Here is a 13,858-nt window from a genome sequence, read left to right as displayed (position 1 = left end):
TACTTTCTTTGTTGACCACTAAGCTTTGCTCTATCTTATTAATAAACCTTGTGCTACAAGATGCATTGCTCGGAGGTTACTTTTGCTAGAAGAATTTGACTTCTCGATGGTTGTGTACAAGGGGAAACATCATTATATGGATGACTACATGTCCCACATACCCACAAGAGAAGCTGTTGGATAGGGTATCACCTATGATTTGCCAGATGTGCATCTCTTTTACCTCTCTAAAAAGATTTGTTTAGAGCTGACTCGACACCATACTGGGCAAACGACATAGTCCAAGTAGTACTGGAACACAGACTACCCGAAAAATCCATCAAGAAGGCTCGACTTAAGCAACTCATCCTCAAGATGCAACCCTATCAATTGATAGCATGACAGCTCTATAGGTTAGGATAGGATGGCTTGCTATGTAGAGGTGTGTGCGAGTATGAAATGCATGACATACTTGCAAAAGCACACAGCGAAATTGCTAGAGGACACTCCACCAGAAACACGATAGCCCACAAGGTGTTGCAGTCTCAACTATGGTGGCCTACACTTTTCTGAGACATAGTGCGATTTATAAAGCACTACGATGAATGCCGACGAACCAAGGTACCTATTTGCAAGGACAAGATGGAGTTAACCCTAATCATTGCAAGATAGTCTTTCAAAAAATGGAGAATTGAATTCATCATGCCTATTAGTCCCGCAGCACAATATTCGCAGGCCAAGTATATCATAGTTGCTACCAACTACCTCACAAAGTGGATAGAAGTATGAGCCACTAGAAAGAACAATGCTAGAACCACAGCTAACTTCCTATGGGACCAAGTGATCAAGCGATTTGGCTACCCCACTGAACTAGTTAGTGATCAAGGCACGCATTTCATCAATGATTGCTCACCTCCTGTCTACCTTTGTGATCATGCATTGGAAACCCTCACCTACTACCCTCAAGGGAATGGCTAGGCAAAATCTATGAATAAGATATTAGTGAATGTCTTGTTGACCAAAGTTGTCTCTGCTTCATCTAGTGACTAGGATAACAAGCTGATGGGAGCCTTGTGGGCCTATTGAATAACCTATAAAATGGCTATAGGACAAACTCCCTTTAGTTTGACCTATGGAATTGCTACCATTTTACTGGTAGAATTCTTTGTCCTAGCCTAAGAGTAGCCCCTCAAGAGAGATGGGACGGGAAGGAGGCATGGACAGAACACCTAGTTAAGTTAGAACGCCTATCAAAGACTTGACTTCTAGCTACCTCTAACTTGTCTGCCTATCTATTTGTGGAACATGCCTTTAGCAGTCCATCGAGAGATAATCCTAGAAGACACCGCCTAGCACTCCCAAGGAATGGCACAGGGTTTGTCAGCTAGAGTCTCCCGAATCTGCTTCACAACGGAATGTATCTGGTCGTCCCCACTAGGACCGACCTGAAGTCAGGGTTCCTAACAGTCGAGTCTCCTAACGGATGTCTAGTGTCGGATTTCAAATGCTCTACTTTGCACAAAAACACCAGAACCGAAGTGAATCCATGCCGCGCTTGGTTCAAGGAGAATGGGAAACGAGAGGGATGCGTCGCTCAACCTCACTGCCCATAAGGCATAGTCCCATTCCGATCCCCTAAAACGACATGAATCAAGTTTTAACTTACAAGTTCTAAGGTCCTTGTCTATCTAACGTTTGCATCAATAAAATCCATTGAGGAAAACTCTCGGCTAACCGAGAGCACCCTGCCATAGGATGGACCCGACGGTCACATCCACCGTGCTTTCCTTGGGGTTGCTTAGTTATCTTATTACCTACCACAATATGTTTGACATATAAAAGCAGCTTCCGTAATTAACCCATTAGGGCATAGGTTCATTCACGTAATTAGGGCAAAAACACAAAGATGAGATAAAACAAGATCAAGCAGTTCCTTAACTTATTTCCAAGTTAATCTTTGCCTTCCGCCCATACAGGAGAATTAAGTGTCTCTCTCTACCTCCATAGAAAATAGCCCTCCATCTCCTTGAAATAAAAACCTGAGGGTTTATCCTACCAAGACTCTACCTTGTAACTAGTATCAAGGCCTTGAGATCCCATCTCGAATCACGTAAAACACTTATGTAGAGTCTGGAGGCATTGGGATTTTATGGCCTGAGCCCCCCTAGCACCCAAGCGTCCTCCTATGCCAAGTAATTTCCATGGAGAGACCTCTTGCGACGAGTTCGATCCACATTCCTTACGTGGATTCATAACGCCCTTGTTAGGGTTTGGCAATTCGCGGGGGTAGCTAGCGCCATCCTTCCTTAATTATCCCTTTAGGAAATCATCTACAGGTGAAGCAACTAGCCTAATAATATTTACTAGGAAAAACATCATTTTCCAAATCAGCAAGTAACCACTCTGCTTAGCACCTCTTTTCCATCTTTAACAAGATCAATCCTCATTAAGAACATCAATGATAAACCAGTTTCTTAAGCAAGCGTTGCATTCTTTCCAAGGATACAACTTAGCTTATCCTTAATCAAGTCGTATTCAGCTATGATAGACTACCTTTCTAGAGTTTACTCTCCCCCTTAGGGTTTCACATAGTCAACTGGATGGTTATCTCCTAGATCCCTTGAAGTACCTATGTACCTTTATCTCTAATCTTAATTGATCAATATTGTCTATCCCCTTGACCATGGTTGGTCAAGATGGTTCTCTTTAGAACAATTCCTACTCCATCTTAAGCCCTCTTGGTACCATTCACATGCATTAACCCTTTTCTTATCCATCTCAGAATCACCTACCGAGGATTTGACATGGGGATCATGGGTCATTAGTTTCTCTTGACAACATTCTACCATTCTTGACGATTACAAGTAATGATTACAAAACAACGTTGGACCTATTTTGACAACTTCTAATGTCATGTTTTCATTTCGATGTATGCAATAGTTTTGTATGACACATGATGTGAAGGTCCTTTCAATGCATGCGACTTAACATATACCTTGTTTATGCGAAACTCTTTCCTGTGCATGTAGAAGTTTTCCTTGCATGTATCTAATATGACTGTGATAATTTATGTATTTCACTATCAATCCCAAGAGAAGACCCTAGGATATGCCATTTCCAATTCAATACATGATGGAGCATAATTAATATACTTGAGACACAAAGGTAATGCTAAGTTCTATTAGTGCAGTTGATTCCCATGCAATCATCTCATATTTGCAAATTTTCCATGCAACTCATGCGCTAGACTTTTTATTAAATTCAAGAGATCCTTCTTAAACAATGCAATTAAACAATTTTTATGAGTTTGCCTAATGCAAAAATTTCCTATGAATTTATTCAATATGTATTTCATGAACTTTGTATTTACAAGGTTACGTAATCATTTAATGCATTGATTTCATCAGTCATGGACCTGATTTCTGACAAATGAAACCCCGTTAGCAGCCATCCTCCACCTTGGGTAGAAACACTTGCAAAGTTGCTAGTTGCGTGCCTCTTGGGTGCCATCTTGCGTGGAAATCTAGTGTCCTTTGTGTGCGGAAGCACATGCCCTACCTCGCAAGGATTTCCAACAGGTTACCCAGTCGGTAATTTGCACCAAGTCCTTTGTTTTTGCACAAAGGATGGAATTTCCTAGGCTCTGTGGGGGAAATACCCCCTTAAGGAAGATTCCTTGGAAGCTTCTTGGAAGCTTCCAAGCTCTCCCTCTCTTTCTCTGTAACTCAAAAATGATGACTTCTTCTTCTTTTCTCAACGAAAATTCTTTGGAAGGTGACGAAATCGTTGATGATGATGAGGAGGAGGAGGAGGTGTTGCATGTCCGCCTACTGGGGGGAGGGTGGAGCTTATATAAGAGGGGGGTCGCCTCATCGACCAAGTGGGGGGGCGGGTAGCATGCCGCTGCCCACCTGGCGGCCCTCATGGCCCCCTTGGGAGGGCTTAGAGATGGGATACATGGCCTCCTCTCCCCCCCCCCCCCCCCCACATGGCATGCATGTCCACCTCTCTCTCTCTCTCTCTCTCTCTCCTCGACATCCTGTCGACAAGGAGAGAGGGGATAAAAAATTCGCAGTAACTAATTAGAAAAAATTGAGCCTAGGGGCATTTCCCATGCGGAAGAGAGGTTGTCTTGCATTAATATATGCGGAGATATTACATTCTCTCCCCCTTAGAGGAATCAAGATGTCCTCATCGCAAAAAGACGTGGGGATGGTAAGTATCTCTATACCTTAGAGCCTATGGATTAGGACCCGTAACACTTTTGCCACGCTACTTTGATTGCTCAAATACTCAATTTAAAATAACAACTTGTTACAAATCATGTGATCCAAATGTTCTTTACAAAAAAAGGATTTATTCCAAGTATAAGACTTATTACACCCAAGAAGATGTTCCTAGGATATGTAATCATCCCTAAAGGTTATAGCAGGCTCCAAGCATTCATCATCATGTGATTCATGATATAAGCCAAAAGTAGAGCTTAGGTGGCTTCATTTGCCTGTAGGTTCTTGATCCGGAGGGTCCATCTCAGGACAATCTGTTTGGATGTGTCCCAGTTCATTATAGAGGGAACATCGGTGGTTAGGGCATCTCTTACGTATGTGCCCTATCTCTTCGCACTTGTGGTACCTCTTGTCCTGATCTTGTGAGTTCTCTTCGTCATAGTCCTCATAATGGCTCTTTGGCTTGGGTTGAAGCTCTTGAATGATTGGATTTGCCCTAATCAATGTGTCTTGCAAATCAGATGGATGCATTGCTTCTAGTCGAGTATTCAGTGGAGAATCCAGTCCATAACAAAATTTTGACACCTGCTAGGGAATGTCCATGGGTGGTGCATACTTTAATAGTGAAACAAACTTCGAGTAGTAGGCTTTCAAGGTCAATCCCAATTGTTTCAAGTTATAGAATTCATTCATCTGTTGTGTGTGATAGGCAGGCGGCAAGTATCTTCCTTACACCACTTCCTTTAGTTTATCCCATGTAATAGTAGCTTCTTGGATGCCTCGGTCTCTATACCACTGCTTCCACCATAGTCGAGCCTCGCCAGTCAACTTTAACTTAGCGATCATGGCCTGATTTGCTGGGGCAGTTCCAGCAGCGGTAAAGTAATCCTCCATTGACTCAATCCAAACCTCTGCATCAGTCTCGATGTTTTTCCCTTTGCCATCAAACTTTGGAGGTTTGATTTGCTTGAGGAGGAGCTTCTTTTCTTGGGCCTCAGCTGGACTCAGAGCTAGTGTGATACCCTAGGGTGGCACGCAAATGATTAGGTTAGCATATTTTTTCTTTGACACAGACATTGTCACTCTCTACCCCAATTACACAATCTATTGTTTCGCTCATAACCTGGCTCTGATACCAACTATAATGTGTCTGCCTATCTATTTGTGGAACACACCTTTAGCAGTCCATCGAGAGATAGTCCTAGATGACGTCGCCTGGCACTCCCAAGGAATGACACAGGGTTTGTCAGCTAGAGTCTCCTAAATCTGCTTTGCAATGGAACATATCTAGCCGTCCCCACTAGGGCCGACTTGAAGTCAGGGTTCCTAACAGTCGGGTCTTCTAACAAACGTCTAGCGTCAGATTTCATATGCTCTACTTTGCGCACAAACATCTGAATCGAAGCGAATCCATGCCGCACTTGGTTCAAGGAGAATGGGAAACGAGAGGGATGCTTCACTCAACCTCACTGCCCATCAGGCATAGTCCCATTCCAGTCCCCTAAAACAGCATGAATCAGGTTTTAACTTACAAGTTTTAAGATCCTTATCTATCTAACATTTGCATCAATAAAATCCATTGGGGAAAACTCTCGGCTAACCGAGACCACCCTACCGTAGGATGGACCCGATGGTCACATCCACCGCGCTTTCATCGGGATTGCTTAGTTATCTAATTACCTACCACCTTATGTTTGACATATAAAAGCAGCTTTCTTAATTAACCCGTTAGGGCACAGGTTCGTTCACATAAATTAGGGCACAAACACGAAGACAAGATAAAACAAGATCAAGCAGTTCCTTAACTTATTTCCAAGTTAATCTTTGTCTTCTGCCCATGCAGGAGAATTAAAAGTCTCTCTCTGCCTCCGCAAAAAATAGCCCTCCGTCTCTTGGAAATAAAAACTTGAGGGTTTATCCTACCAAGATTCTACCTTTGTAACTAGTATCAAGGCCTCGAGATCCCATCTTGAGTCACATAGAACACTTGTGTAGGGTCTGGAGGCATTGGGATTTTACAGCCAGAGCCCCCCTGGCACCCAAGCGTCCTCCTACACCAAGTAATTTCCACGGAGAGACCTCTTATGGTAGGTTTGGTCCACATTCCCAGCGCGGATTCATAACACCCTTGATTAGGGTTTGGTGGTTCGCAAGGGTAGCTAGCGCCATCCTTCCTTAATTATCCATTTAGGAAATCATCTACAGGTGAAGCAACCAACCTAATAATATTTACTTTGAAAAACATCCCTTTCCGAATCAGCAAGTAACCACTCTGCTTAGCACCCTCTTTTCCATCTTTAACAAGATCAATCTTCATTAAGAACATCAATGATAAACCATTTCAACCAGTTTCTTAAGCAAGAGTTGCATTCTTTCCAAGGATACAACTTAGCTTATCCTTAATCAAGTCATATTCAGCTATGATAGACTACCTTTCTAGAGTTTGCTCTCCCCCTTAGGGTTTCACATGGTCAACTGGATGGCTATCTCCTAGATCCCTTGAAGTACCTATGTACCTTTATCTGTGATCTTAATTGATCAAGATTGTCTATCCCCTTGACCATGGTTGGTCAAGAGTAGATAGATAGTGCATTATGGCAACATACCAAGATGGAATGGAAGCCATATCAATTTTGAATAGACCCTCAAGGTCACTACCTTTAGCCAAAATTTCCTTCAGCTCTCTGAAATCCACAAGATATTTAACAATGCCCTACAACTTTGGTGGCTTACTCTTGATTTCATAATCAAAATCCTACAAAGTGATAAACCACTTTGCTAGGCAGTTAGGTGGCTGTAACTTATTCATCAATAGCCTCAATCCCTCTGCCTTCGTATAAAATACCACCTTTTCATAGAGAATGTAATGCCTAAATTCCTTTGTCACAAATACCATCCCAAGGCACAACTTCTCCATGTAGGTGTAATTAATCTTGAATATCCCCAATTTATGGCTAGCAAATGCAATTGGATGATATCATTTCTCCTCCCAAATTTGGACTAAACAACACAATTGATGTTATGCATTATGGCTTCCAAAAATATATAGAAGACCTCATCTCTTTTGGGTCTTTTCAAGACTGGCACTTTCACTAATTCATGTATTACATCCTCAAAAGAGACTCAACATGGGTCACTCCAAACAAATCGACTATTAAAGGATAGTAAATTCTTCAATGGTGATGTCCTCTCTGCCAGTGTGTTGATAAATCTTTAATAGTGTCCCACTGATGATGACAGAAAGCTATGTAATTCCTTAGGAGTACATCGCGGACTCATAGTGATAATAATCTTTATCTTTTCAAGATCAGTCACAATACTAGCCACAGGGCCCAATAGCAATCCATAGGGTACTCCAAAGATGCACTTCCTTGGATTAAGAGCAATGCAGAACTGCCTACAACACTCAAAATATTTTCTTAAAATAACCAGTTATCCCTCCCTTATGGTGGCTGCCCCAAATCATAAATAAAGATTTTCAACTCTTCTGGGAAAATATCACCAAAAGTCTTATTAGTTGTATGTTGCCAAGAACATGGCATATTACATTAGCCAAAGGCCATAACATGATATACAAAGGTACCAAATACAGTGATAAATGTTGTTTTCAACTTATCTTCCTCTGCAATAGTCGTTTGGTTATATCTAGCAAAGAAATCCATGAATAGATGTCTGTACCTACTAATTGATCCAAAATTTGGTCAATAAATGGCAACATGTAGTAATCTTTGACTATCTGCTTATTATTGAGCTTCCTAAAATTAACACAAAGCCGGATTTGATTCTTCTTCTTTTTCATGATAACTACTAATGAACACCACTCCATGTGTTGTACAAAGAATATCATGCTAGCTTATGCAACTTTTGCAACTCCTCAAATAATACGTCGCTTATCTTGAAAGGCATACGCCTCACTTTTTGTCACACAGAGGGTGGCTATCTTCCTTCAAGGGAATGGTATGCATAGTTGAACTAGAAGGAATACCCCTCAACTCATCATAGCTCTAGGCAAAAATATCATGGAATTCTTGGATCAAGGAAACGTAGTCCTTCCTTTCTTCTAAATTGAGCATAGACTCTAATTTAATTAGTCATGGATCATCCAACATACCTAGACTGAGCATAGACTCTAATTTAGTTAGTCATGGATCATCCAACATACTGAGATCCAACTCAATCACATCCACATCTCTTATTCTATCGGCTCATTTAGAGTCGCCTAGTAGAGCATCTAATTCTGACTAAGCTAAATGTACTCTCTCACTTTTAGGAGATTTAGGATAGACAATTATTACACGTCAAGCACCTCTGCCAAAAATTAGATGACCAATGGGTATATCCATTAGACAATTGGATTGCAAGATCCATGGCCTTCCTAACAATACTTGATAGCTTGGCCACCCTATAAACTTGATAGCCCTAAAGTCCACAACGCATTTCACATTAGCCACATTCACATGGACTTTGGTAATGCAACCTTCAAGTTGCTTTAAACTATCATTAGCCATTCATAAAATTGTGGAGGCATCCTTTTGGATTTCGAGTCTTAATCTTTCCATCAATTCTGAACTCAAAATATTGATGGAGGATCCCTTATCCACAATGGCATGTTCCACTAATATGCTGTCAATGTATGCTGCTACCCTTGGGCAATGCTTTTTAGCATATTCAAACCAATCATTTTCCACATGAGCTATTCCCAAAGACTCAATGATATACCCAATACGAAGAATCTTCTTGAACTCTTTACGCACTCCTGAAGATAACTTGATAAACTGTAGTACATTCACTCAAGCTTTACCTCGCAAAGAGAATTCGCTAAATCAAATTCATAATAACTAGCAATGGTTCTCTTCTCCTGTCGTCAAACCATTCTTTCTCTTGGTTGCTGAAGAGGCTTTGGCATCTCTTCCTTGGCTTTTACCATCTTCCTTGGTAGCACCTTATTGGGGTCAGTTTTTCCATCAACCGCTTTTAGAGGACCAACTTCCACATCAGGGTTAAGGACTTGTGTCCCCTTATCATCCTCTTTAGGGTTTATCTCAACAAGTTTTACATTATCCATGTCACCTTCTTTAACCTTTTATCCTCTTGTAATGGCTCGCAAATTGAAAGCCTTAGTGGCATTAATACGCATAGCTTCGATAAGGCTAACACCACTACCATTGGTGGGTAGCTCCTCTACAGTAGCTTTTTCTCTTTGCAGTATTTGTTTTGGTCCTTCATCTCACTAAAGATTGTTCCCTTATGCTCAATGATTTATTGGACATGATTGCTTACTCCCGTGCTGAAGAGAGTTGATCTTACTCCAACAAATACTAGCTAAATGACCGGATTTCCCACATATGTCACATTTGACATCAGGGCAATGTAATGAATCTTGATGGGCTACTCTCTTCAAGGTGTCAACTTCTTATCAAGTTATGTTGCTTCTTTAAGAAATTAACATCTATGGCTATTTGTCTATATTGTTCCATTATCATATCAGTATCATGCTTCATCATGTCCTTGACTTCCCAAGAACATTTGATGCACTAGACTCATAGCTGCCATCACTCACTTACCATTCAGTGGTCTCAGCGGGACTGACTACATGTTGACTAATTGGAACGACATTAGGGTTTGTCATTTGGCTTCCATTACTGAGTAGAACCATCTGACTAGCTATTTGCATAGTCACATTAGAGGGAGCTGATAACATATGCACACTTTGCATTATGCTTCCCCTTCCATTCAAATTGGTCATGGGTATTCCTTGACTTTCACCTTTCAATGCCAAATTATTTCCAAGCCCTAAACTCGAATTTAAGTTTACCCCAAAAGTGTAGGCTGCTTCTAACTGCAACTCTACGTCCTTTGCTCATGTAATAGCCATATCAATGTCAACAAGAGTAACACTGCTTAATTGCACTCAGATATTAAAATCCAGTCCATGCAAAAAGTACTATAGTTGAGCAACTAGCTAGGATGGGAATATAAGTTAGCAATTTACAAAATACTTCTTTCATTTTTTGGCATACCCTAGAACATTCTCATGAGGTTCTTAACATGTTACATTGAAAACACATAGCGAAAACTATCCCCCTCTTTCAGGGGCAAACTCTCTTTGAAAGGCTGCAAAAAACACATCAATTGTAGTTATGGTTCCAGCTTCTAGGATGTGATACCAAACTGTGGCTCGTCATTTCAGAGTCATATTAAAGAGCATCATCCGATATCATTCATATTGGATTCGACATTTGAACATTAACTTTTGAAACTCGTTAATGTGGAGCTCCACATCTTTCTCTGCTAACCCATTAAAAATGGGTAGAGGAAATCTCAATGCTAGCATATCCAACGTCCCTGCTAGAATTGCAAGTTGCGGCATGATGAGACTGAATCTGCTAAAGGTCTCTGAACTATTGGAACTATTACCCCACTCAAAGTGGATTGACCGATTAGGAGAGGGGAAGTATTAGGCCTTTCTCCTCCTCCTAAAGAATAGCTCATAGATCTAGGGTCGTTAAGACCCTTCCCTTGTAAAGACATTGAATTGCTCCATTGAGGAGAATATCTCCTAATAATTTCATCCCGTTGTCTAGCCCTTTTAGCTTTTTCTTGCTTTTGAAGCTTGACTTGACAGTCTTTTGGATCTATTTCACTATCTTTTGGCATACACTAATCAACGAGTCCCTATTGACCAATATTCGAACACCGCTACCTTATTAGTGGCTCCCAACAAACACAATCTATTGGGACCGAAATCGGGCCCAACATTGTCTCCAAGGCTGTAGCCAGGCCTCTATGCTCAACCAAAATACCCCATAGCCTCACGGCCAAGAGAGTTCAGAGGCTACATACACTGATCTAACTTATACACAGGTTTGTATTATTTATAGTTCAACAAATCCCTTCCCAATTCCTCATAGGGAGTATCCAAACATAATGGTGCCCAACACCTCATAGTACATACATAAGGAGCACCCCTCGACTAACTGTCGTAGCCCACTTCGACTCTCCTATATCTCAAGGATTGGCCCTAAGATGCGATGTTCAAACATATAATATGTTCGATACATAGTCCTCTCTTATCATCGATTGTTCAAGGAGATAAAGTATAATCCTCACTAAATAAGTCCCCCAAAGGAAACGGATCACAAAACCTATATCTTGGGACTCCTCACACTCTCAACATTGATCAATGTTCATAAAAGTAGGTGCTATGCATCTAGGATATATATTTTCAATATACTATGTAATGAATGAAATGCAAGCGTGGATGATCTATCATGCCCAACCATTTTTTAAATTCAAGACAACATCATGACAGCGCACAAATGGTTCTCTTCATGCTTTTCATACTACTAGCATACTTGCGGCATTGCATAAGGATATCACCAAGTTTACTCGTGCTACTGAACCCTTTAACTTTTGAACTAACCATGTCCTATATGTGATGTGCATCATAAAAAATTCATTTGAGCTTATATTTAGCACTCACAACCCCCCTCTCCCTATTGTTTAATGTTATGCTTGCAATGGTAGGTGTAGAAAGTGTTTCATGTCATTTTCTTATTTGAAAAGCAATAAATCACGCATTATAACACAGAAATAGAGCTAAGTTAAGGCTAAACCTCATCCCTTAAACTCGTCATACATCCACAAACACATTTGAGAATTTTTATACTTTTTTGGTGCATAAAATCTTCTTTCTTTTTCAATCTAAAATCCATTTTTCTCTATTTATTTATAAATAAATTACTATTATTTTCTAATTTTCTAATTCAACCTAATTAAGAATATTGAGATTTACTATTATCCTTCATGTCATTCTATAAGAACATGATTTTCTCACCCGAAAACGACAAAAACCTTATTTTCTCACTTAAATACCAGAGTTCAAGCTTATAATTAATAATAACAATCACATTTAATTATTGATTCTACATATTATCACCTGCAACCCTCAAAGACATGTCAAACAAGGTTCATATAAATTTTCATTCCATATGCACTTCATTTGGATCATGAACGGTCAAAAATAAGCAATTTTTCTTCGTTAAATGGACATACCGTTAAATTGCATATTTCGAGTTATAGAAATTGAATGCATGGACAGCCATTGTGCCTACTATCGATCTCTACATATCATGGAACATCAATTCTCAACATCTTGCAACAATTTGGTGCATGCCAGACAAGCAATCTTCATCCCATTCTTCTCTTTCTTTCACCCGCATGAATAGTCTCTTGGAGGAGAGAGAGAGAGAGAGAGAGAGAGAGAGAGAGAGAGAGAGGAGAGAGAAATATTGAATTCTAATCTACACAACCAAGCAGCCATTTTTTGAGTGAAGGGTGACAATAGAAAGAGGAAAAAATGGAGAAAGCTGCTAGTATGATCAAAGCCGTGGGGTATTCTTCAACCCACTGTCATACTGCTGTGCATCCGAGGTGTGAAATCCACCAAAAAGTTGTGTGTGTGACATTTGTTACTTTGTACATACTTAGTCGTTGTGTTTGCATTTTGTTCTACGTGGGCAGTATAGTGGAGAGGGGGTTGGAGCAAGAGGAACTTATCTGTAATGTTCTAGTTGGCATGTATGCCAAGTATGGAAACCTACCAGATGCTGATGCACAAAAGTGCAATTTTCTTTCAGACATGTTTCTCTGCAATGCAATTTTGAATATGTACAGCAAGTGTGGAAGCATTGTGGAAGCGGAAGATATGTTTGACGAAATGTCTGCTCGAAACAGCATGTCGTAGAGTACAATGCTTTCAACCTATATAGAGCAGGGCCAAGGAGAAAATGCCTTACAGCTATATAGGCAAATGAAAGTAGAAGGTGTTGCTTTAGATGAAACCACATTAGTGCGTGCTTTGGAAGGCTGCAAGACAATAGGGAGCATAGAGATATGTAGACAACTTCACTTCAATGTTGTTGTAATAGGGTGTGATGACCTTCCCATTTGGGGAAGAGCTGTCATTCGAGCATATGGAGGCTGTGCATGCATGGCAGATGCTCAAATAGTCTTTGATAGAATGCCTCAGTGGGATGTCGTGTCATGGACTGCATACCTTGCTATTTATGCACAAGAAGGGAATCTTCTTGCAAGCTTGAAAGTGTTCCAAGAAATGCAAGGAGCAAGAGTGACACCCAATGGAGTCACTTTTCTTTTACTTCTCTTTGCTTGTAGTCGTGATGGCTTTGTTGACAAAGGGGTTGAGCTGTTTGAATCTATGAGCAGGCAATATGACATAATTCCAAACCTGAATCATTATGTGGCTATGATAGACCTCCTTGCACGGGCAGGAGAGTTTGGTAGAATGAGACTTCTATTATTGCAAATGCCAGTGCAGACTAACTGGTCCATCTGGATGTGCGTTTTGGGAGCATGCCATAAATATGGCAATGTGAGGGTAGCAAGATGGGCTTTTGATAATGCAGTGGCACTAAGGCCTATTGAGGTGGGTCCATATGTTTTGATGTCCAGCATCTATATGGATGCTGGATTGCATCACTGTGTTGATGAGATCGAACACATAAGACTGGTTAGGACAAGCTATGCAATAGCTATGGGTCAGCGTCTTAATGTTGGCTCATACCATTTTTGTCTGGCAGCTTGATCATAACTGACACAATATTACACCTGAGCAAGTACTAGCTACCAAA

The sequence above is a fragment of the Lygodium microphyllum genome, chromosome 28 (genome assembly GCF_053477565.2).
Source record: "Lygodium microphyllum isolate KBCC chromosome 28, Lygodium_microphyllum_v1.1.10, whole genome shotgun sequence".
In the NCBI taxonomy this organism is placed as follows: domain Eukaryota; kingdom Viridiplantae; phylum Streptophyta; class Polypodiopsida; order Schizaeales; family Lygodiaceae; genus Lygodium; species Lygodium microphyllum.
This window is presented reverse-complemented; position numbering follows the sequence as displayed.